Here is a 25,795-nt window from a genome sequence, read left to right on the forward strand (position 1 = left end):
TACAAACAACTCCTATATATCTTTTTACTCAGAGTTACCAGCTATTGACATTTTTGTTTCATTTACTTTTTCATCATCTCTCTCTCTATTTATGTGTATGCACATTACATTTTCTGGACTATTCAAGAGTTAAGTTGGAACTTTATGCCCTTTTATCACTAAACACTTTAGAGGTCTTTTCTAAGAACAAGGCCATTATCTTGCATAGCCTCAGTACGATGATCAAATTAGGAGATTTGTCATTGATAAAAGACTATCAGGTGATCCAAACTTTCAGTCCTTGAATTCCTGTGTCATTATTGGTCTTTCTTCTTTGACTTTTTGTATTTTACCATTAACTTTTACCACAGGATTGGCAAATTCTATTAGGTGTCTCAGAGAATTCCCTGGATTCCAGACCCCATTCAGAATATTAACTCTTTCACTGCCTGTTGGCAAAACTGTTCACAGAGGTTAAGTCTGTTTGATGGGATTGTGGTTGACGTACTTTGTGTGTGTGTCTATGTGTGGTTTCACAAGCTTAATTGTTTTCATGAGCAAGTGGCAGTAATATAATTAGAAAAAAACAATTTTAAAATAATACACCACTACAGAGTAAGTCATGAGCCAAAAGAAAAGCAAAATTGCAAATGTGGCAGCTTATGGTCTCTCTCTCTCCCGTTGTAGCGTTTCCTCCTATAACTGTGTTTATCGCCACTGCTAGGCTCCCTCCATGCACCTCCTGTCTCCTGCCCCTTCCCTCCCCACTCAGACCCAGCCCCGCCCAGATTTTCTAGGACTTCGCTACTTATCAAATAGTAGTTTCCTTTTTCCATTCAAGAATGATATTAGGCTGCATTTTACAAAAGTACTTTACATGCTTGATCAAGTGACAAAATATTTAAGGAAACTGAATTAAGTGAGTATATGTGTTTCTCTTTCATGAATGGTGCTCATTGATGGTAGAGAAGAATATGTAACTTGTAAATGAAAAATTAGACATATCAAGAGAAAATCGGGTTAATTAGATTATGTTATACCTCTGGGTCCATATCCCAACTTCCACAGTTATTAACTCTATGACCTGGGGTAAGCTGCTTAACTTTTGTTTCCCATGAAAATGGAATCACAATTATGCCTCCTTTGTGAAGTTTTTTTTTTTTTTTAAGAATACATGAGATAATCTGCAGAGAAAAGAAGAGTTCAGAAAGTAACTGCACACAGTGAGCACTTATAAATGCTCGGTTTAATGACCAAGTCGCCAACCTGAGTCTATTTAGGGCTGTAAGTTAGTTTGCGCTGGCTTTCTAATGCTACCTTAATCACAAAACTGGTCTCAACAAGTTCAAGGGGGAACAACGTGGGAATTATTGTTAAAATAGTACACGACAAATATTTAAGGAGTGGGATACAGTGTTCTGGAAAATGGATTTTAAGATGCATATGGTTTAACGTCATGATCCAAAGTCACTTTTCTTTCTCCCTGTGCTTGCTGGTTTCTTTCACAGGATGGGGCAGAGCTGGTCCACACAGGTTCAAGGGCACCTGAGCAGCAGATGGCATCGGGTGAGACTTCCCAGGAGCCACCATCTCTCGTACAAGCTGAAGGTTATCTTGGGAGCTGGGAACCCTTTGTAGGTGGGGACTAGTTAATGGGCCGGTCATTTGCCATTTAGATTGTGCAGATGAAGGGCCAGAAGTATGCAAAGGTTAAGGATGGGGCCAAGGTTCAGTTATGATTCAGTTTATTGGGCTATTTAACTTTATCAGAGAAATTACAAAATAAATTGTTCTTATCATGTACCCATGATAAAATGATGGCCCAGAAGGATTGCTCTTTAAAATGTTTTGTTTTCTCCTTTGAGATGAACTTGACCATGGCCAAGTTCACTTCACTATTCTTCCTTAACTATTCTTAACTATTCTTCAGATGAAAATTAACTTAATTTACGGGTCTGTTTTCTTTTTTAATTGAAATCATTCTTCAATGACCCCTATTCTTTGGTCCTCAGTAATCGTCCAGCTACTCACCTCTACCAGCACCCCAGCCCCACTTCGCTTTTGTGGGTGGAATTCCAAACTGACACTTCCCTGAATCCTCAAAACATTCCATCTATGGCCCGAGGGCTGCTTCTCCTTTTGCTCAAACAATGTCAGAAACATTTCAAGATTCGGCTAAAATTCTTCTGTTTTAAAAATTCTTTAGTGAACAGTTACTCTCTGTTTTGAACTTGTGTACTTAATTCCTTTCCTACTAGTCCCTTGGTTTGTTTGAACTTTGCTTCCAACTTGTTTTTCTAGGGGCTGTAGAAGCAAACAGAACTGCATTACTGATAGTTTTTGCCATGTCAAGCAGTTTTCTCTCATTTCACTATTGCGTCAATTTTCTAGCTCAGGAAATAAAACCAAATTAAGATGCTGTTTTCTTCTCTTCTGTCAATTAATTTATTTTTCTTCCAATGGTATCACATCCAAAGCCTTTATATTATGGTTAGTACCTTCAGTATGAAGAAGATGATAGAGAAAAAAGAAAGAAGTGGAAAATGTAAAGGAAATATGACTTAAAAAAATAAAAAGTTTTTGAAGAGGAGAAAAGTCAGATAAGGAGAAGGTGGAATTTCCTGAATATTTCCCTACCAAATGGACTTAATAACAAATAAATCAATGTAATGTTAGCAATAGCTACCCCAAATCAGAGAGGAAACAAAACCTAAAACTAATGATTATTTTCAAATTTAGTTATTGTTATCAATGTTAATAACTGTTATCACAAAACTACAGTAAAATGGAAAATAAAATCCAGAATGATTTTAATTAATTAGTAGTATTTCCCATTTATACATGTATAATGAATGATGGAAATAGAAAATAATTTTTTGGCATATAACACAGTAATAAATTTTGCAGGAAAAAACAATCAGTGGGCAGAAGTATGATGAGAAAAAGTATATTTGTACACTCTATTTGTGCCTCCTCCCAAAATACTTTCCAATTATCAATAGAAAAACTGTAATTTTACAGTAGAGAATCCTGGCTGATACCACTTTAATCCAGCTTTGTGTTAACAGCTCCAGTAATGAGACAAATATGTGTCATATACCCCTTACTATAATGCACTGAGGAGAGCACAGAACCAATTCTCTGGTATTTTTGTAAAAAAAATTGCAACTTAAACATAAACATGAGGAAATATCAGACTAACCCAAATGAAAGAAGATATACAAAATTACTGGCCTCTAGTCTTCCAAAGTGTCAAGTTCATGAAGGACAGGATAGCTGGGAGCTGTCACAGATTGGAAGATGTTGAGGACAGCGGATGACCAAATCCAGTGTGTGTCCTGATTCAATCCTGGACCAGGGAAAGGACATTAGTGGGACAAATGGGAACACTTGAATAAAGTTTGTAGATTAGTTAATAATGTGTTATTACTGTTAATTTCCTGGGTCTCGATAACTGTACTATGATTTTATAAGATATTAGTCTTTGGGGAAGCTGGGTAAAGGATATATTGAAATTATTTGTAATATGTTTAACCTTTTTTGTAAGTCTGAAATAATTTCAAAATAAAGTTAAAACAATGGAATAGTGGAGAGACAGCTTTTATAAGCAGGTGATCTCCAATTAAGAATTTGAATGTTTAGATAAATTCAGGATCTCCAAATAACATTTTCAGAAATGGCCTCTTTCTTATTTTATTACTTACAAAGTAGCAAAATATGTGTCCAGCCAGCAAAGAATGAACTCATGTGGTGTGTATTTAACTAAAGAAGGTTACATAGTTTATGGAGTGTCTGTGGATCATCTTGGATAGCACGTGGTATGCCTTCTGTGTTTATTTTGAGATTATCTTGTTTTCTGCACCTAACACCAAATTAGAAGTTTAACATTTTATTTTCATCCCAGAAGAAAATATAAAATCCCTTATAATTAACAGCAAACTGATGTGAGACCACTTGCCTGTCATTTTGTCCTAATCTCTTCCTAAACTAGAAGACACACACACATACCCCCAAAATACAGTTTCTTGTTATTCAAACTATATTATGAAAGGTGTGACACTAGGATTTTTCACTCAGACTGACTCAAAAGGAAGATAACAAACTATTTTTACTCAAAAAAAATTTTTTAAGTTGGTAATTACTTCCAGAACTTTACATTGTAAAAATCCTACAATGTAGTTACAATAATAAATTACGTTTTGTAAGTAATCTGTATCTAGGATAACTCTCCAGCGTATTTCTTTTTATTTTTTACAGTTTGAGCAATGGGATTCAGCTTTTATAAGAGTAAGCAAAATAACCCTGAAAAGTGTCTTGTCTGGAGGGCAGGAGTAAGATGGCCACTCACTCTTTGACAGCTCCTCTCTCATGAGGTGGCATCTAGACCCCATTTGTCCATTCTTGTGTTTGAAGGTATGTCATGACGGTTTCAAAGTCTGATTCTTTAGAGTTTCCACCCTTGAAGTCTAAGCCACCATGTAAAAGAGCAACCACCTACTGGAGAAATGATGTGAAGAAACTATGGGAATACATGGAGAGGCCCAAGGGGCCAACTCAGCCAACTTTCAGTCACGCCCACCAAAGTCTCTGATGTAAGCAAAGCCTTCTCATACCCTGGGCACCAGCCAGCTGCCAGCGGTATGCCACCACACGACCGCAGTCAACCCCTGGAGCAGAGGAATCACTCGGTGGTGTCCTACTAAATTCCTGACCCACCGACCTTGAACATCAAGGATTCTTGCTTTGATTCGTTAACTTTGGGGTAGTTCATTATGCAGAAACAAGTAACAAGAACACCTTGATGGGAGGAATGCTGCTTGTTGGATGTGTCTAAGACTTCAGCTTTCTGTACGATTCTCACCTTGCCTTTAAAATCTGAATCTTAGATACATGTGTCAATATGCCCAGTTTAAGACAAAGAAAGGCTAATACTATATGATATCACTTACATGTGGAATCTAAAAAATAACACAAATGAACTTATATACAAAACAGAAACAGACTCACAAAAATGGAAAACAAACTTATGGTTACCAAAGGGGAAACGGGGCGAGGGATAAATTAGGAGTTTAACACATACACGCTACTATATATAAAATAGATAACCAACAAGGTCCTACTGTATAGCACAGGGAACTCTACTCAGTATCTTGTAATAACCTATGATGGAATATAATCTTTAAAAAACAACAACCAGAATCACTATGCTGAGCACCTGAAACTGACACCGTATTGTAAATCAACTATACTTCAATAAAAATAATCATAATTTCCAGGCTCCTTTGAAGGTCTATGTGGTCAAGTGACAAACATTTCCTCAGAGATATAAATGGAAATACTGTTTGCATGTGCTGGACAATGTCCATAAACCATTTTTCCTTCTCCGTCCTCTGGGCTGGAATGTGAATGTGGTCACTGGTGTTGCAGCCTCATCAGGGACCATGAGGAGGACTTCACCCTCAAGGTGTGGGAGCTTAGTGCTGTAAGGAAGTCTTGTGATTTCAAGAAGCTAGTGACCTTATTTTTCATGAATGAAAAACACATATGATTTTGTATATTATTTTATAGTTTGGGGTATATGAAGCTGAGATTAAATAAAGCAGGAAAAGAGGGAGGCAGTACTTTATTTCAAAGAATATTAAGATAGAAATATATTGGATGAGCTTGGAGGTTCTAATATTCAATTATGACACCAAGGATGATATCATATCATTTATCCATCTCCATCATTAGCCAAGATCCAGAAGTTCCATGACACATCCCAATATATGTTTGCAATTCTTAGCCATTTAATTTACCTAATTGTGCTTGTATTTTCTATTCATTTTAAAAAATAAATATTTCATTATATAGAAATGAAGAGTAACATAACAAACAATAATATATCCAACCTAACCAAAGAAATGAAAACTACAAATGGAACAAGAACACTGTGTGTACCTGTACCCAATTGCATTGTATTTCTTTCCTGTAACCACTGTTGTGAAATTGGGTTACATTATCCCTATTTACAGAAGCACAACTTTATTCTATATGTATTATTCTTCATTGGCATGTACTTTGATTTCTGTGGTTTTCTATTTTTAATTAATTTTTTATTGGAGTATAGCTGATTTACAATGTTGTATTAGTTTCAAGTGCACAGCAAAGTGAATCAGTTATACATATACATATATCCACTCTTTTTTAGATTCTATTCCCATATACGTCATTGTAGAGCACTGAGTAGACTTCCCTGTGCTCTACAGTAGGTTCTCATTAATCTACTTTATATAATAAACTAGTGTGTATATGTCAGTCCCAACCTCCCAACTCATCCCACGCTCCTTGCCCCCTTGGCAACCATAAGTTTGTTTTCTAAAACTGTGACTCTATTTCTGTTTTGTAAATAAGTTCATCTGTAGCATTTTTTAGATTCCACATATAAGTGATATCATATGATATTTGTCTTTCTCTGTCTGACTTACTTCACTCAGTATGACAGTCTCTAGGTCCATCCATGTTGCTGCAAATAGCATTTTGTTCTTTTTCATGCCTGGGTAATATTCCATTGTATATATGTACCACACATCTTCTTTATCCATTCATCTGTCAATGGATATTTAGGTTGCTTCCATGTCCTGGCTATTGTAAATAGTGCATCAACGAACATGGGGATGCATGAATCTTTTAGAATTATGGTTTTTGCTGGATATATGTCCAGGGGTGGGATTGCTGGGTCATATGGTAGTTCTATTCCTTAGTTTTTTAAGGAACCTCCATACTGTTCTCCATAGTGGCTGTATGAATTTACATCCCCACCAGCAGTGTAGGAGGGTTTCCTTTTCTCCACACCCTCTCCAGCATTTATTTTTTGTAGATTTTTTGGTGATGGCCATTCTGACCGGTGTGACGTGATACCTGATTGTAGTTTTGATTTGCATTTCTCTAATAACTAGTGATGTTGTGCATCTTTTCATGTGCCTGTTGGCCTTAAATTTCATTAAAAAATTGTGATGCTGTATGTATCCTTCTGCAACCTTTATTTTTCTAATATCACATTTTTGAGATTTATCCGTAGACACACATAGCTGTGGTTTATTCATTTTCACTTCTCCATAATATTTCACTGCAAAATATTCTGAAGTATATCATTTTATTTTATCACCAATGAATATTTAGATTTTGGATTTGTTGCTATTTCAAACTATAAAAACGTTGTATAAGTTTCTTTCTGCACACTATGTTCATTTACAAATAAATCAATCAATACTGTCATTTTCTCCAGCCCCCCAAATTATATTCATTTCCTATATTTTCTCTTTAGGTCTTGGGAGCAGGCTCAGGAGATGGAGGGATTGGTGGGAGAAGTGATTTCAGGATTTTTGTCTTCTAATGTTGAATTTGGCAGAAATGAACAATCCAATTCAGGACAACACCCAGGAAATTTGGTACATTGAATAAAATTCTTAAACCCTGGTGTGTGTGTGATATTGAAAATGGTACCATTTTACCTTGCTTAGTTCAGATTCTCTAATCACTCAAACCTAAGAATAGGAAAGGGGAAGAGAAGCACGCATGGTTACCCTAATGACCATGAATTATGTCACGGATGGCTCAACACATGGGATCCAGTGATGCTTTCCAAGTCATTTTTATGGAATGGTCTTTTACTTTCTCATTGTTAGTGTTTTTGAAAACCTGAAAAACAGGGAATTTCAGTGTAGTAGAAGGCTTTGAAGACAGAAAGACATGTATCATTTTTTCAACATCACCTGAGTAAAAAAGTAGATTTAAAAATGTGTTTAGTGTGTATAGGCACTCTCCAACTTCCTCTCAATTTTGCCATAAACTAAAACGCTCTAAAGTCTTTTTTTTAAAAAATAAGGTTTTTGTAAACTGCTTTTGTCAAAGAGAATTAGAATATTTATATTATGTAAAGATTACTTATCTCCTTTGTACTTTTTACCCATTTAGTGATTTTTATATATTTATTTTGTAATTTTAGATGAAAGTTTACTTTCATAAAATAATAGTACGTTTTATTTTAAAGTTTAGATGAGGTAAATGCGATTTGTAATTTTTGGTTGAAAATGTAGTTTACTATTTATTATTGGCAGGTTACATGTCACAAGAACCCAAATACTATATTTTTGGCAGCATGTACCCTATTCCACAGGTATTTCCTTATTAACAGATGTAAAGCTGCTCTGCTTTCCTTTTTTGTTTCCATGAGGTGACTTCAGTTTGGATTTATTATGAATGTATGTCTTTCTTGAAAACTTGCTAACTATTTCTTAGGTGGGGATGTTTTAGGAATCAGAATTTGAGAGCCATTGATTTAGGTGTTGGAGTAGTTATAGTGCCCCCCAAATATTCAGCCATCGTGGCAAGAAAATATATACAAACATGTATACATTATTTAATACCAATCTTAAAATTCACTTGGGTTCAATAAAATCTACACTGTATTAATAAAAAAAGATAATAATTAATTAAGGGGCTTCCCTGGTGGCGCAGTGGTTGAGAGTCTGCCTGCCGATGCAGGGGACGCGGGTTCGTGCCCCGGTCCAGGAAGATCCCACATGCCGCGGAGCGGCTGGGCCCGTGAGCCATGGCCGCTAAGCCTGTGCATCCGGAGCCTGTGCTCCACAATGGGAGAGGCCACAGCAGTGAGAGGCCCACGTACCGCAGAAAAAAATAATAATAATAATTAAATTATTATTATTATCCCCACTATTTGTGGGGAATATATCTTAGCCAAAATTTCACATCCATCATTTTTTATTTGTTCTTTTTAATAACTATTTTGATGAACAGAATAGATTTCCTATTCAAAAATTTTAGAATCTGAGGTACAAAAAGTATAAAAATAAACTTCAACAGTGGGGAGGCTACCAGAGAACATACATTTTATAATTCTATGCAACAGATAAATAAATTTCTCTATATTTTGCAAATTTAATGCAATTTCTCTATAGTGTTTTGAAGGAAATGTACTTAAATACTCTGACGATCAACAAGAGCGTAACAGAGTACTATACATAATATTCTGGGAATATTATTTTTATCTATAAGCAAATAGTTGCAAGAGAAAGGGGGGAGTGGGATGTCACTGGTCATAAGGAGAAACAAGACAAAGAGTGTAGATGTGCAACTGCAAACTCATCCACTCTACTGGAGAAACAAAACATGCACTCTTCTGGTGGGAGGTCAGTCATCCTCATCTGAAGATACCCTGTCCACTTCTAAGAGAACTGTCGTTGTTAAAAATGGACCAAACCCTCACTCGTAGTTGTGTGATAGGGTGTAAACAGCACGTTTGCCTAGGCACCGTCATTTTCTATAGGCATTCAAAGACACTTAAACTTTACATCTCCACATTTTTTTTTCACACAGGGCACTGAAAAGTAGAAGATGATTTGAACATACCTACATAAAAAAGGAATATTCTTATTACAAATAAAGTAAAATAAGAAGATAGCTTCCAAAGGATTGAGGTAGAAGTCCAGCTAACTCATATTAATGTGAAGATCAAGTATTTTATGGAAAAAATGAACGTATACATTGTTACTAAAGTTAAAAAATCACCAGTAATGACCAATCTATGACATTTGGCTAAAATATTAGTTATGACATCTCTCTCACTGTTCAAAGTATGTTTGCATGTGAAGCTTAGTCACGGCGGTGCTTCAGTTTCGACCTTTCTTGAATTTTGTGGCAATGTCAACATTGTTCTGAGTCTTCCTTGAGGCAGAGCATTCTACAAATACCAGTTCTGTTCACTTTTAACAATGAATCAATGAATGTATAAGTGAACTTGAGCAGAAGAAGTATTTCAAAGGTTGACAGCTAGTTCGCTTGAAATTTCTAACTCTGTCCAATGATTATTTGTTGCATATGCGTGGGTCATTCTCCTAGTCTTATATCCTGGCATATTTTGCCTGAACAAATTATGTGTCTTTAAGAACTAGGCTGTTTTGAATGATTTCTCTCTAATTGCAACTTTCAGCAAAAAATGAATATCTTACCCTAAAACAATTGCTTAATTCAAAAAGAAAATGTAGTGGCAATATGATTTAATTATGATAAAGAGACTGTGGGTGTTATAAAAGATAAATGCAGCATATTGGTAGGATCCAAGTTTCTAAGAACTGCTGTCTTCTACGTTTTTTATTATTTTCTTATTTTCTTTCTTTCTTATTATTTCTTATTTTCTTATTTTCTTATGATGTTTACCTAACAATTCCTTGTTATTTTTATTCAAACTAAAGATTTGCCCTTAAAGTCCTGCTCTTTCTTTCATCAAACATCAGGGGAGTTGTAGGGTGTACTGTGGTGTGATTTTTGTAGTGCAAATCACCTGTACGCACAATTCTGGACATGACTTAAAAAAAAGATTGACTGAAGTTATGAAAATTAAGGGGTTAATTCAACTATTTCCATGATTTTTAACTTTCATTTTAAAAACCCATAAAGTTGCAGTAACAGGAGTAGGAATTAGGCAAGGCCCTAGCACATCACTTCTTAGGTACTCCAAAATGGGCAGCATCAAGTTTAATGAAAGAGGACAAATATTTCACTTTTGAACTGAAGGCACTTTGACACACTTTTTGAGATCACACACTATTAATAAAGGAACTTGGTCTCTTCCATCTTTCATTTTGAGACTTTACAGTAGTTCCTGGGCATACTACTTGGAAGAGTTTTGCTCTTTTCTTTCTTGTTTTATTTTTTAAAGACATGTTTAAAAAGTTAGGGCCCTAAACAAAACCATATTTGAGAGAAATATTGGATTGATTAATTATTTCTATCTTTCCTATATCTTAAACATGAACGTTAATAAAGATCATGAGGCGACTGAATTCCTCCAGGAAGCCTCATGCTATTTATTTATTTTTTAACATCTTTATTGGAGTATAATTGCTTTACAATGTTGTGTTAGTTTCTGCTGTATAACAAAGTGAATCAGCTATACGTATACATATATCTCCATATCCCCTCCCTCTTGCGTCTCCCTCCCTCCCACCCTCCCTATCCCACCCCTCTAGGTGGTCACAGAGCACCGAGCTGGTCTCCCTGTGCTATGCGGCTGCTTCCCACTAGCTATCTATTTTACATTTGGTAGTGTATATATGTCCATGTTACTCTCTCATTTCGTCCCAGCCTACCCTTCCCCCTCCCAGTGTCTAGAATGGTCTCTTTGGGCCTCATGTGTCCCCATCCTGTGTTCATTCTGTGTGCCCAATACATCAATTCCAGTCGAATAAGCCCTTCTACAGTAATGAACTCAAAAACAAAATTGCAAGCATAAGAAGAATTTGTAAACTCAGTTTGCAGTCCTTAAGGAAGTTGAGGATAAGCATGTAACCTGCAAAAATATTTGTGGATATTTAATATCCAGCATCAGGGTCGTGTCATGTACCACATGAAAAACCAAAGAAAAAATGCTGCTGAAAAAATGTCAGCTCTAACTTCAAAACTTAGGAGTTGTATTAATACCATGATGGAAGGTGAGACACCTGCATTCACATATCCTGTAAAAGTGATGTTTCACTTAAAACAATTGGCTGTTCTAAACTCAGCTCATATATTTTTTTTTGCGGTACGCGGGCCTCTCACTGCTGTGGCCTCTCCTGTTGCGGAGCACAGGCTCCGGACGCGCAGGCCCAGCGGCCATGGCTCACGGGCCCAGCCGCTCCGCGGTACGTGGGATCTTCCCAGACCGGGGCACGAACCCGTGTCCCCTGCATCGGCAGGCGGACTCTCAACCACTGCGCCACCAGGGAAGCCCTCAGCTCATATTTTATTCCAAGTTCTCTTTATGCATTTACAAACAGGGAAGGGATAGTTGGCTCCATTAACAGAAGAAGAATTTCAAAAATGTGAAAGATGCCAGTTTTATATTATTATCATATGATGCTTAAAATAGAAAAAAAAAACAGTTAATTCCAATAATTGTTTGACGCTGTAATCCAATATTTGAAATCAAAGCTTTGAAAATTTGAGTGGTATTTTGAGTCAGGGATTCAACATTGAATATTAAATGTTTATTTGCAGTGATAATAAGAATAGTAATTTCCTGGGAGCACAGCATCATGACACAGACATTATTGTGCTGAATTAAGAAAGTGTTGGAATAGAAATGTATTTGGAATTGGTGGCGGCGCACACATGACTCATAATTTTGACTATACCAACTGCAATATTCTATCAATCTAAATATAAGCTAGTTGTTAACATTTACAAACATTTTTAAGTATACACAGCTATCATAGATACATTTCAAAAATTATGTGATGAAGTTATTAATACAAAAATGCTTGTGCCATGGCAGTAAATCTCTCCTCTCTTTGCTACTTATCATCAGTGGGATTTTTGAAGTGGTTTTGCCTTATAATTATTGAAAACAAAGCTTTCAAAAAGAAAGACATTAAAATATATTCTACACAAAATGAGAAGAGATGAACACAATCTATGAGAAGTTGAACAGTTTACAATGGAATTTTGAAATTCAAAATGTATTAGCTAAACAGTTGCAAAAAAAGACTAAATATATACATTTCAGAAAGAATGTAAAATGTAAAAATTGGTGTAAGAAGAAATAGAGCACCAATTTCCATTAATGTAATTGAAATAGGGATAGAAGATTGGAATATACAATTATTAAGTTTAAGTTAATAAATATGAAGAATTATTTAAATACAAAAAATACATAATAATGGAGATCTTTGCCTTATTCCTATTCTTAAATGCAATGAGTCTCCCAGTTAACTATGCTGTTTCTTGCAGATTTTTGATATAAATTCTCTTTCTGATAAAAATAGTAATAGAGGTCCTGGCAAACTTAATTAAAAAATGGAAATGAGGAATAAGAACTAAAAAGAAATGTATTTATTTGTAAATGATGTATTATCCACAGAGTCAATAAACATGCTAATAACACAAGAGACTTTGGTCCAGTTTCTCATCACTTGACCAAGTTACACAAGTTGACAACATCCCTTCATAAAAGCAGTAATCATACAAAAAATAGAAATGAAGCCATTTCCCTAGCAACAAGAATCATATAGAACATAATATAGAAGATGCTGATGGAGAAAAATATTAAACTCTATTAAAGAATAAAAAGTAGATTCAGAATATATGCAGAAGATATGCAGTGACATCCTGAAAGAGACATGTATTTTCTTATGATGTTTACCTAACAATTCCTTGTTATTTTTATTCAAACTAAAGATTTGCCCTTAAAGTCCTGCTCTTTCTTTCATCAAACATCAGTTTATAGACATAAATCTGTTTCAACAGTGAAGTTGGACAAAGATTTGGTACTTGGGTTTTTAAGATGATTTAAGTGTAATTTTTATTTTCATTCAACTATTTCTATAGTTCTCACTTGTAGCCACACAAGTTAACATTCAGAACTTTCTAGAAGGCAGAAATTGACTCTGACATCTTAAAATACTGATTATATTACACTTCCTTTCCCCCCAAAGTGTAATTTATTACTTCTGGTGAGCTGTGGATTGGTCAAAATGGGTGACAGGTCTGTATTTTTCGGTTCACGTGTCACTGTGTGACTTGCCTTATTCGTTGTAGTTCCACTGTGCTGATTCACGCTTACCCAGTGGTCAAGGGTGACCATTTCTACATGTGTCCTAAAATACTTGCACAAGAGCAAACTTGTCCCACCTGGTATTTGTGGTCTATATTTTTTTTTCCATGTGATTTCCCTTGAACTTAATCCTGTTTATACAGGCTCCTGTCTCTAACAGGAGACAGGAGCCTATATATTCATGCAGCAATGTTGGGTCAAGCAATTACAACTCTTAGGGCCGACCCACTGACATCTGAGGTCAAATAGCTATTTAAAGATTGTTTACCAAACATATTCAAGACAATGAATATTGTGCAAGCGATTAACTGGTAAATGACATTTTTGTCAAGTGTAAGGATCTCAAGATGAATGGATTTTATCAAAAAGTGGTCCAAGTTTGACATTATATAATAGGGTTTTAAATATGATGCATGTTTCTGTGAAAGAATAGTTTCCAAACTACTTACTTTTTCTATTAATTGCAGGTCAACGATTACAATAAAGTGGTTGGTATTCTCTTTTCAACATTGAATACAAGATACATAAGGAATTTGGAGGTAATGTGAACAAATACGCTGAGGAAGAAGAGAAGCCAGAAGTATAAAGAATAAATACAGAAAACAAGAAAAGAATTAGTTCGCCAAACAGCTAATGCCTCCCGTGAAGCACAGAGGATGGACCTCAAGCTCCTCCCGCCTCAGGCTGGTCCTACTAATCAACAGTAAGAGACGTCACCCTCCGCAGCTGCGTCCCCCTGAAGCTTGCCCCCATCATTTTAACTTGAAATTCTCATCGTTAAATGTATATGTCTTTGAGGATGGCTACAGAAGGAGGATCTCCGGGATTTTACTGTTCTAAGGCCCACTTGTTATTTAATTGCCTGGTGTTACAGAAGTCTGCAGTTCGGGATGATGACGGCTGGGGAGAGTAAAAGGCTGTGTGGAGGAGGCCCTGAGCCAAAGACCAGCCTCATCTTCCTTTTGGCCCATAGCTATTCTATCAGCATCTTCCTAGTGAGCTACCCCCAACCATAAGATGCACGGATTTAATTTAAGTTTCTTTGATACTCCACCCAGAATACTTCACAGCGTGAAATGAGGCACTCCATGGGCTATTTTAAAATCTGAGGCAAGTAGACTTGTTATTAGATCAATCAGCTCATAAAAAAAATAAATTAATTAAATTTGAATGTAGGGCACTCTCATCTTTCTGCACATCTCCATGTTTAGAATGTCAAGCGTGAATGTGAATTCCAAAGGCAACGCTGCCCTATATTCTGTCAGAGAAGCCGAACCTGCTTTCCCCAGTCCTCCGGTGAGCAGCTTTGAGCATCATTTCCAGTGCATGTGCCAATTTGCTGACTGGGGTCAGCCAAGGATGGCTAATTTCAAAGCCAACTTGCATCACTGTGAATATTTCATTCTGGTTTTTACATGCAAGATCCAAATGATGAATGCTGCCTTGTTCTCTTATGATCCAGAAAAGACTTAGTTTGGGGTCAAGAACCACGGACTGCTTTACCAAGTGTTTGTTCTTTAGATGTTGTGTTTTCACTCACTCGCTCACCTGGAGCGCTTGAGTTCATCACTATCACTCACTTTATGTACCTCACTCTCCTCCGCTCACCACTTCAGAGACCAGAGGCTGTGCTGTAGGGAGGAGAGGGCAACGGGAGCTGCTTGGGGTTGGGAGTCAGCAAGGGTCTGCAGCCTCAGCAAAGAGTTCAAACCAGAAAACAAGGCAAAGCACAGTCCCAAGAACAGGGCAATTATGACATAGAGACAAAGATCTTTAAGAAAAGTTTTAGCCTAAGTATATGCGCAACATAGACTTGCACCAATTAACCTTTGCCCCTGATGGGGTGTGAGCCTGCTGAAAGCTGAGGGTCTGGCAATCCTAGTGCCAGCCCTGGACATGGCTGCTCCTGTCCAACTGCAGGTCCTCATGGAAGCTCTGAGACCCTGAGTTACCTAGAGTTTGTAATTAGTCACTAGGAGGTCAAGTCTACAATTCCCTTTACTGGAGGAAACTGGAGTCATATTATCTTTTTTTTTTTTTAACATCTTTATTGGAGTATAATTGCTTTACAATGGTGTGTTAGTTTCTGCTTTATAACAAAGTGAATCAGTTATACATATACATATGTTCCCATATCTCTTCCCTCTTGCATCTCCCTCCCTCCCACCCTCCCTATCCCACCCCTCTAGGTGGTCACAAAGCACGGAGTTGATCTCCCTGTGCTATGCGGCTGCTTCCCACTAGCTATCTATTTTACATTTGGTAGTGTACATATGTCCATGCCACTCTCTCACTTCGTCCCAGCTTACCATTTCCCCTTCCCCCGTCCTCAAGTCCATCCTCTATGTCTGCGTCTTTATTCCTGTCCTGTCCCTTGGTTTGTCAGAACCAATTTTTTTTAGATTCCATATATATGTGTTAGCATAGGGTACTTGTTTTTCTCTTTCTGACTTACCTCACCCTACAAGCAAAAGACCATTGAGGCTTTAGGAATGCTAATTTAATATAATAGGGGTAAAATAAATATCTAGATAATTTAAACTGCTCTTTTCCTCCCTGTGATAAAACCTTTGACGATGGAGGAAATACACCCATTTGCTTGAATTCTACTCATCAACTAAAACAACAAATAATTGTACAACTTTTGATTAGTGTTTTGCCCTTTGTGTATAGACTTGATGTTCATTTTTTAACGTAAAAATTGTCCCTTTACCAAAGCTGTTTTCTCATCTTTTCTGCTCTTCCTTACACTGTCTTCACTGAAGGCAATTCTTTCCCACCAAGCAAACAGCATCTAAATTCTCTAACCCTGACCTCGCTTTCAAGTTCAAATTATTTCATGTCTGACCAGCTTCTCTCATCTCCTACCTCAAACTGCCTCACAATAGTAATTATCTACTATAATTTATAATTTATCTATTTTTTGACAAGCTTATTATTTAAAAAAATTAGTACATTTTTTCATAATTAGATGGCTATTTATATATTTATGTATTTTTTTTTCATAGCAGTGCTAAAATGTGCTTTCCTCTGAAAGTGTGTTATTTTCTTGGCTGCCTATACAAGATCACAATGAGGATATATGGGCAGATAATCAATAATGCAGTCTGTATTCAGCTCTCTCCATCATGGTTGCTTGGTTTGATTGGTTTCTTTTTTTTTTAACTTGTAGCTATTATTTAACCTAACAATGCAATTGCTTTGGCAACATATAAGTAATGGTTAAATATGCAAAAACAATGAAGGAAGGAAGAAAGGAAGAAATGAGGGAAGGAAGGGAGGAAGGGAGGGTGGAGTTGCCTGCAACTATTTTCTTATCCATCCACTTTCAGACGGGCTGTTCTCCTTGTTATTGAACTCAGGTTAGGCTGCTCGCTGCTCAAACGCCAATAATTTGAGAGACAAGTGTCAGTAGAAAAGAAGGGTGCTTTAATCAGAAAAGCTGGCAACCTGGGGAGAAGGTGGACTCGTGTCCAGAGAACAACTCTGAAGATTCTGCTCAGCCAGGACAGTGTTCCAAGGGAGAAAAGGGGGAAGAATCTCAATGAGTCAATGAGGCAGGAGGTTGGGTTCTGCATCCTTCTCCATTGTGTGCAGGCTGGCTGACGTTCTTCAGATGTCATCTTGCCCATGTGATCTGCCTGCAGGATTGCTAAGGGCGCAGTTGGAGGTGGAGAGCTACTCATTCTTTAACTACTGAATTCTTCTTTCTTCCTTCTTTTTGTCTGGGAAAGGAATCAACAGGTTAGGTAAGACATGGTGTGCATTCGGGAGAGTGTAAGTCAAGAGTTAGGTTAAATTGCCCAATGACCTCATTCCTATAATTAGGTTTTTAAGGTTAGAGGGGGACAGAAATGGGTAAACAGGAAAGGGACAAAAGAGCCGCTTTCAGCAGGCGAGATAAGCAGCAGTAGAAACAGCAAATTAAAGTTGAAAGTAAAGGGGAAATTCTCATATTCTTTCTTAGAGTTTTTAGAGTAAGAAAATAAATAGCAGGTATTTTAAAAATTATTATAGATACATAGATTTGGTCTTCAGTCTCCCAGGTCATGAGAAACTAGTGACTCTATCTCAGGATGTTTCAGCCTTGATCCTATGGATGTTCTGGTCCAAGTCAATTCTTCCTGCATGGGACTGTGCCTTGTAGGATATTCATCCACATTATTGGCCTCTCCCTTCCAGATGCCAACCATACCCCTAAAGTGTAACAACCAAGAATGTTTCCAGACTTTGCCAACTGTCCCCAAACACAATTGTCCCCAGTTGAAAATTGCTGCTCTGTGTGAAGAAAGATGGTAGAGAAGGCTGACACTTTACTTCATTTCTCAGGTGAATGGTTTGCCATCCCCGGTGCACCTGAGGTCCTTGACAAAAAGTGGTGTTTAGGAGCTACCGCCATAGATTTTCAAGGAATTGCTCTGTTTTGGAACCTGGGAATGGGGGTTTAGGTATCTCAAAATTCTAAGTGAGTTTCTGACATGTATCCAGGGTTGAAATCCCTTGCTGGGAAAGCGTCTGGCTAGGCTAACACGAGCTCTCAGGCTAGTGAAGACTGTATTTCTATACTCTGAAATCACTGAAACTTCTAAATGTCTCCAACACGTAAGGCATTCAGTATATTTTGCATGGAAGGCTATCTTAAATTAAATTTACGAATGCATTAAATGTTAAGTAAAATTGTCTGCATGAGACAAAATTTTCTTTCCTACTTGTACCCACCTCACTTTATCTAGGGTTAAGGCAACGCAGGAAGCCAATTCCCTAACACGTTTGAAGGTGCGGTTGGGTGGACGGACAACACATTCGAACATAATGAAACTGCCAAGTTATTTCTTGTCAAACAACAATTTTCTCTAAAAGACCCCAACTGCATTTACCTGATGATACTCAAACCATTGTTTAAAAAGCAAGAAGAAATAAACACCACCCTCAAAGTGTAATTTTTAATTTACATCTAGATATTTAAAAAATAAACTTTGAAATCAATATGGTCTGTGAATTTAATCAGGTCACTTGCTGAATGCATTCCTCCATTTCATTCGATAAAATTCAACCCTCCATTTTTATTACCTAGTGACCCTAAATTTTGAGACCTGCATGTAATTGATGTTTCGTTTCCTGATAGGTTTTCAGCTTCTGTTCTACGTTTTCTCTGACGTGCTTTTGTTCCCACTGCTTCTTACTTGGATCGTCAACCAAATTTACAAACCACTAGAAGCCTCCAACTTCTGTGAATATCAATCATTTAAAGAGATATTTTAAAAATATGACAACGTTTAAGTGCAATGTCAATTTTCTGGGAAAAATGATGTTTACTTAATAAAGATTTAACTATAGAATTTGTCAAGGCTGTTTAATAAAAGTGAGCACATTTGAAAGTATAATATGCACTTTGAAAGTCTTTAGTATTCTTTTCATGTGAAATAAATGATCTGAAATTAATGATGAGAATGGGCATCCTAGACTTATAACACCTCCTGTGGAGTGCTTCAGACAATTTTACTGATATCATTCTCAGACTGCGATCACAGAAGTGCTCAATTAATGGTGTCAAATTAGGTAATGGGTCAAAAAGTACATATACATTCTTAATATTTGCATATTTGCAAGTCCCACTGTGATAACATGTGTGAAATTCTATCAGATCTTTATAATTAAAGAAACAGGATGATTAATTGCATTAGAAAGCTTACTTATGGGAAAATCACAAGTTTGAAGTCTACATTTAGTTGATAGAAATTAAATACAGGCTTTAAATATAAATCAAAGTGTATCAATGCCGTAAGATGTTAATAAGTAGAAATTCCTTCAATTTTTGACTGATAGTGAAAAGAGTCTATAAAACTTTATTGATAATTCCATTGGTTCATTTTGATCTCCCATTTTCTCAGTTCCAGTAATAATGTTAAACTGTACTGCATAACTTAAATCCTTATTATATTATTCTTTAGGTAACATAGTACAATGTTTGCTATTGTTATATAGTTTCAGCTTGAAGCCCAGCAAGAAGGGATGACCATCCTGACTTAGGAATCTTAGAAATTTGAACTGATATACAATTGTACCAAAAAAAAAAAAAAAAGTAGAAATCAAGGCTATTCTTGAAGATCAACTAATATTAAATACAATTATATTGATTTTTTAAGTTTTGTTACCTATACAATGTAATATATGTCTCCTTGTTAAACTTTATTTTCCACTGTAAACAAGGCAAGTACGATTTGGTTCCAATACTTTCAACTTCAATTAACACAGTTTATTATTTTGTAAATTGGACAGTTGATACATGCAAATAATTCTCTACCCGTGTGTATGTGAAATAAGCATTTCTCACATGGAGACCTAAGATAACAAGAACATAACACTGTTTCTAGGTGCTGGTAGCAACTTCCCTCATTAGAGGTGAAACCAGGGTGCATGGGCAGCAGTAATCTGAGCTTCTGTTGCAGGTCTGGGGCAACCAAGGTACACTCAAAACTACTTCTTTCACAAAGCCTTTGTCTTCTAACCAGGGCCCTTTGGCTCAGCCAGAGAATGTCTTTTTACAATATCAAAAACATGATATAGTCTTCAGAATTTTAATTCTGGTGAACTGACTTTTGTGAAATAATGGAACTTTAAAAAACTGCTCAGTCCTGTCCTTTTTTTCCTTAATTTTCCCAAGAAACAATTAGCTGTGGCCTGTAAGAATGATTCTTCCCTTTACTACTTTACTCAATACAACTAAGCTTCTCTGGGAAGAAGTTCTTTTTTTGTGGATAGTTGCTCCAGGAAAGAAAATGAAAGCAAAATTGCTATCTACCATCCAGGACACTTATATGTTCATTCACACATACAATAAGTAATTCATCTTAGGCTATAAAGTACATATACATTCTAAGATTTATATCAGTGAATCCCAACAATAGTTCTTTTCTTCATGGAACTTATAGTCTGAGTTCATTTTGTAGCACCTCTACTCTGTGTTTTAGGTTCAATTTTAGTATCAGCAGTTACTGATCGTGGCCCTAATTTAACTTTCTGTCAATTCTTGTGCTATATTATTATTTTTTAATGTAAAAGTATTTTTTAAACATATCACCGCATTTAGATAGAGTTAAGCACCTGAATGTGATTCTGCAAATGCAAGAATCATCAATTTTGATAGAAATCATTCTTTTCCCTTAAAAGTTTAAGAATGAGCACCATGGTGGGCGCTTCGGGTGCAGCCAGTTTTCAGTCACCACAGAAACCACTTCCCTGACCCCCAGGGACCACAGCTCTCCCTCCTTCCCATGCACGAGCAGGGAGAGGAAATGTCAACCAATGAGATAGCGGGAATCCCGTGACGTCAACGGTATCTGGGCAGGAGTGGATGAGTTGGAGCTTAGAAGGTTTTGCCTAGAGGGAGACCTTCAAGATCGCAGAGGAGTAAGACGTGGAGATAACCTTCCTCCCCACAAATACATCTACATATGGAACAACTCCTACAGAACACCTACTGAACACTGGCAGAAGACCTCAGACTTCCCAAAAGGCAAGAAACTCCCCACGTACCTGGCTGTGTGGCTAACAGGGTCTTGGTGCTCAGGACGGCTATCAGGCCTGTGCCTCTGAGGTGGGAGAACTGAGTTCAGGACATTGGTTCACCAGATACCTCCCAGCTCCATGTAATATCAAATGGCGAGAGCTCTCCCAGAGATCTCCATCTCAACGCTAAGACAGGGCTCCACTCAACGACCAGCAAGCACCAGTGCTGGACATCCTATGCCAAACAACTAGCAAGACAGGAACACAACCCGACCCTTTAGCAGAGAGGCTGCCTAAAATCATAATAAGGTCACAGACACCCCAAAACACATCACCGGATGCAGTCCTGCCCACCAGAAAGACAAGATCCAGCCTCATCCACCAGAACATAGGCACCAGTCCCCTCCACCAGGAAGCCTACACAACCCACTGTACCACCCTTAGCCACTAGGGGCAGACAACAAAAACAACCGGAACTACGAACCTGTAACCTGTGAAAAGGAGACCCAAAACACAGTACGTTAAGCAAAATGAGAAGACAAGAGAAACACACAGCAGATGAAGGAGCAAGGTAAAAACCCACCAGACCAAACAAATTAAGAGGAAATAGGCAGGCTACCTGAAAAAGAAATCAGAGTAATGATAGTAAAGATGATCCAAAATCTTGGAAATATAATGGAGAAAATACAAGAAACATTTAACAAGGACCTAGAAGAACTAAAGAGCAACAAACAATGATGAACAACACAATAAATTAAATTAAAAATCCTCTAGAAGGGATCAATAGCAGAATAACTGTGGCAGAAGAACAAATAAGTGACCTGGAAGATAAAATAGTGGAGATAATACTGCAGAACAGAATAAAGAAAAAAGAATGAAAAGAATTGTGGACAGCCTCAGAGACCTCTGGGACAACAATAAATGCACCAAAATTCGAATTATAGGGGACCCAGAAGAAAAAAAGAGAAAAAGAAAGGGACTGAGAAAATATTTGAAGAGATTATAGTTGAAAACTTCCCTAATATGGGAAAGGAAATAGTTAATCAAGTCCAGGAATCATAGAGGGTTCCATACAGGATAACTCCAAGGAGAAACATGCTAAGACACATATTAATCAAGCTATCAAAAATTAAACACAAGCAAAAAATATTAAAGGTAACAAATAACATAAAAGGGAATCCCCATAAGGTGAACAGCTGAGCTTTCGGCAGAAACTCTGCAAACCAGAAGGGAGTGGCAAGACATATTTAAAGTGATGAAAGGGAAAAACCTACAACCAAGATTACTCTACCCAGCAAGGATATCATTCAGATTCGACAGAGAAATTAAAACCTTTACAGACAAACAAAAGCTAAGAGAATTCAGCACCACCAAACCAGCTTTACAGCAAATGCTAAAGGAACTTCTCTAGGCAGGAAACAGAAGAGAAAGAAAAGACCTACAGTAACAAACCCAAAACAATTATGAAAATGGTAATAGGAGCATACATATCGATAATTATCTTAAATGTAAATGGATTAAATGCTCCCACCAAAAGACATAGACTGGCTGAATGGATACAAAAACAAGACCTGCATGCATGCTGTCTACAAGAGACCCACTTCAGACCTAGGGACACACACAGACTGAAAGTGAGGGGATGGAAAAAGATATTCCATGCAAATGGAAATCAAAAGAAAGCTAGAGTAGCAATTCTCATATCAGACAAAATAGACTTTAAAACAAAGACTATTACAAGAGAGAAAGAAGGACACTACACAATGATCAAGGGATCGATCCAAGAAGAAGATAAAACAATTATAAATCCCTATGCACCCAACATAGGAGCACCTCAATACGTAAGACAAAAGTTAACAGCCATAAAAGGGGAAATCGACAGTAACACAATCATAACAGGGGACTTTAACACCCCACTTTTACCAATGGACATGCCATCCAAAATGAAAATAAATAAGTAAACACAAACTTTAAATGATATATTAAACAAGATGGACTTAAATGATATTTATAGGACATTCCATCCAAAAACAACAGAATACACTCTCTTCTCAAGTGCTCATGGAACATTCTCCAGGATATATCATATCTTGGGTCACAAATCAAGCCCTGGTAATTTTAAGAACATTGAAATCGTATCAAGTATCTTTTGCAAGCACAAGGTTATGACACTAGATATCAATTACAGGAAAAAAAAACTGTAAAATATACAAACACATGGAGCCTAAACAATACACTACTTAATAACCAAAAGATCATTGAAAAAATCAAAGAGAAAATCAAAAAATACATAGAAGCAAATGACAATGAAAACATAACGACCCAAAACCTATGCGATGCAGCAAAAGCAGTTCTAAGAGGGAAGTTTATAGCAATACAATCCTACCTAAAGAGACAAGAAACATCTCAAATAAACAACCTAACTTTACACCTAAGGCAATTAGAGAAAGAAAAACAAAAAAACCCCAAAGTTAGCAGAAGAAAAGAAATCATAAAGATCAGATCAGAAATAAATGAAAAAGAAATGAAGGAAATGATAGCAAAGATCAATAAAACTGAAAGCTGGTTCTTTGAGAGATAAAGAAAATTGATAACCTATTAGCCAGACTCATCAAGAAAAAAAGGGAGAAGACTCAAATCAATAGAATTAGAAATGAAAATGGAGAAGTAACAGCTGACACTGCAGAAATACACAGGATCATGAGAGATTACTACAAGCAACTAAATGTCAATAAAATGGACAATCTGGAAGAAATGGACAAATTCTTAGAAAAGCACAACCTTCTGAGACTGAACCAGGAAGAAATAGAAAATATAAGCAGACCAATCACAAGCACTGCAATTGAGACTGTGATTAAAAATCTTCCAACAAACAAAAGCCCAGGACCAGATGGCTTCAGAGGCGAATTCTATCAAACATTTAGAGAAGAGCTAACACCTATCCTTCTCAAACTCTTCCAAAATATAGCAGAGAGAGGAACACTCCCAAACTCATTCTATGAGGCCGCCATCATGTTGATACCCAAACCAGACAAAGTTGTCACAAAGAAGGAAAACTACAGGCCAATATCACTGATGAACACAGATGTAAAACTCCTCAACAAAATACTAGCAAACAGAATCCAACAGCACATTAAAAGGATCATTCACCATGCTTAAGTGTTTAGACCAGGAATACAAGGATTCTTCAACATATGCAAATCAATCAATGTAATAAGCCTTATTAACAAATTAAAGGAGAAAAACCATATGATCATCACAACTGATGCAGAGAAAGCTTTTGACAAAATTCAACACACATTTGTGATAAAACCCTCCAGAAAGTAGACATAGAGGAATCTTACCTCCACATAATAAATGTCATATATGACAAACCCACAGCCAACATCATTTTCAATGGTGAAAAACTGAAACCATTTCCTCTAAGATCAGGAAAAAGACAAGGTTGTCACCACTATTATTCAACATAGTTTTGGAAGTTTTAGTCACAGCAATCAGAGAAGAAAAAGAAATAAATGGAATCCAAATCAGAAAAGAAGAAGTAAAGCTGTCACTGTTTGCAGATGACATGATATTATACATAGAGAATCCTAAAGATGCTACCAGAAATCTAATAGCTAATCAATGAATTTGGTAAAGTAGCAGGATACAAAATTAATGCACAGAAATCTCTTGCATTCCTATAAACTAATGATGAAAAATCTGAAAGAGAAATTAAGGAAACACTCCCATTTAACATTGCAGCAATAAGAATAAAATACCTAGGAATAAACATACCTAAGGAGCCAAAAGACCTGTATGCAGAAAACTATAAGACACTGATGAAAGAAATTAAAGATGATGCAAAGAGATGTAGGATATACCATGTTCTTGGATTAGAAGAATCAACATTGTGAAAATGAGTATACTACCCAAAGCACTCTACAGATTCAATGAAATCCCTACCAAACTACCAAAGGCTTTTTTTTTTTTTTTTTTTTTTTTGTGGTACGCAGGCCTCTCACTGTTGGGCCTCTCCCATTGCAGAGCAAAGGCTCCGGATGCGCAGGCTCAGCAGCCATGGCTCACAGGCCCAGCCACTCTGCGGCATGTGGGATCTTCCCGGACCAGAGTACGAACACGTGTCCCCTGCATTGGCAGGCAGACTCTCAACCACTGTGCCACTAGAGAGGCCCTCAAAGGCATTTTTGAAAGAACTAGAACAAAAAAATTCACAATTTGTATGGAAACACAAAAGACCCCGAATAGCCAAATTAATCTTGAGAAGCAAAAACGGAGCTGGAGGAATCAGGGTCCCTGACCTCAGACTATACTACAAAGCTACAGTCATCCAGAGAGTATGGCACTGGCACAAAAACAAGAATATAGACCAATGGAACAAGATAGAAAGCCCAGAGATAAACTTACACATATATGGTCACCTTATTTTTGGTAAAGGAGGCAAGAGTATACAATGGAGAAAAGACAGCCTCTTCAATAAGTGGTGCTGGGAAAACTGGACAGCTACATGTAAAAGAATGAAATTAGAACAATCCCTAACACCATACACAAAAATAAGCTCAGAGTAGATTAAAGACCTAAATGTAAGGCCAGACACTATAGAACTCTTAGCGGAAAACATAGACAGAACACTCTATGACATAAATCACAGCAAGATCCTTTTTGACCATGTCCTAGAAAAATGGAAATAAAAACAAAAATAAATAAATGGGACCT

The sequence above is a fragment of the Tursiops truncatus genome, chromosome 5 (genome assembly GCF_011762595.2).
Source record: "Tursiops truncatus isolate mTurTru1 chromosome 5, mTurTru1.mat.Y, whole genome shotgun sequence".
In the NCBI taxonomy this organism is placed as follows: Eukaryota; Metazoa; Chordata; class Mammalia; order Artiodactyla; family Delphinidae; genus Tursiops; species Tursiops truncatus.